Here is a 1,662-nt window from a genome sequence, read left to right as displayed (position 1 = left end):
ATGTATGTTGATAATCAGAGACTTCAAAGAGCCAAAGTTTAGTCAGAATACAGTTTAGAAACCATTTCAATTATTTATTTAAAAATGTATTATAAAATTCAATAAAAGTAGTGATCATGAATTGTACGTGAGAAGAGCATTGTAAGGAATCTAATTTCTGGGTAATTTTTATTTAAAAAAACCCCAAAACAACATATTTCGGATTTTGAAATGTTGAAAACGGGTCAAATTGGATCCAAGAACAACATGAGGGTTAAGATGTACGGCTGCAACTAACAGCTATTTATATTACTGATTATTCTATTGTTCATTTGCACGTTAAATTAACTAATATTTTGGTCTATAAAATACATTTCTTGTGGTAATTTTGCTTCTTTTGCTAGTCGTTTAGCATCTTTCTGTGGTAGCTTAATGTCTCTTTGTGCTCCCTGTAGTTTTTTTTGTGTCCCGGTGTCTGTTCGCGGTTGTTTTGTCGTCGTTTTGTCGTCGTTTGGCGTCTCTTTGCACTCATTTTGCATGTCTTTGTGGTTGTTTTAAAGGGTAACTACTGTATTTTTCAACCTGGACCCTATGTTCCCATGTTTTTGTGTCTAAGTGACTGATGGGAACCACAATCTTTGACATTGGTCCAGTATTAAACAAGCTACAATGTAAGTTAATTGTGCTTTCACAGAAGTGCTTGTTTTGCCGCTGACAGGCTCAGATTAATTTTCCAAGTGTCTGATAACATTACGGGAAGGATTTCTAAGGAGATTCGTAGATGTTTTTTTCGTGTCTCTGTCGTTTTGTGTCTCTTAGTGGTTGTCTCAGTCATTGTGCATCCTTTTGCAGTAATTGTTTGTGTATCTGTGCTTGTTTTGCATCTCTTTGTGGTCATTCTGCGTCTGTGCAATCATTTGATTAACCTTCCAACAAGGGCCTATTTTAGTTTCTTTGTGTCTTTTTTTTATTTTTTGAGTTTTTTCTTTATCTGAATCAACGGTCTCAGGACAGATTGTGCTCTTTGAGGCAAATTTTTTATATCGGATTTGTCTAACAGTCAGTTTTGGGTGCCCTGCGCCTGCACCTGATTGGTCCAGTAAATACTCTACAATGACTCGTCTCACAACTCAACATCTACTGATCTGAATGAACCCTGTTAGAAAATGTCTGTTTAACTTCAAGTTAGTTAGTGTCAGACATGTTTTCGCACTGTGTGTGTGTGTGTGTGTGTGTGTGTGTGTGTGTGTGTGTGTGTGTGTGTGTGTGTGTGTGTGTGTGTGTGTGTGTGCGTGTGTGTGTGTGTCTTGGACTCGACCCGCTCTTTCTAATGATTTCGGCTGCAGCCCCGCCCGGGAGTTGTGCATTGGTGGTGTAACCCTAAAGCCTAAGTCTTTCAAGCCACAGACAGCACTAAGTAAGGCCAGTAACAGTTAGTTAGGCGATAGGCATGTTGTTTTTCTGAGTGGACTCACTATTACTTACAAGCTATCGGAGAAGCAGCCTAATCTGATGTTTTGGGCAGATGATGGTGAGCGACTGCGACCCGTAAACACGTGTGTGAACATGAGCAGCTGTGGTGGCGAGTTTCTCGCTGTGCTACACTTTGAGAGGACAGGCAGTGCTTGGCTTACCGTGGACTCTGCAGAGAACTCTCAACAAAATCGGATTTGGTTGTGAAAC

The sequence above is a fragment of the Perca flavescens genome, chromosome 9 (assembly GCF_004354835.1).
Source record: "Perca flavescens isolate YP-PL-M2 chromosome 9, PFLA_1.0, whole genome shotgun sequence".
Lineage (NCBI taxonomy): Eukaryota > Metazoa > Chordata > Actinopteri > Perciformes > Percidae > Perca > Perca flavescens.
This window is presented reverse-complemented; position numbering follows the sequence as displayed.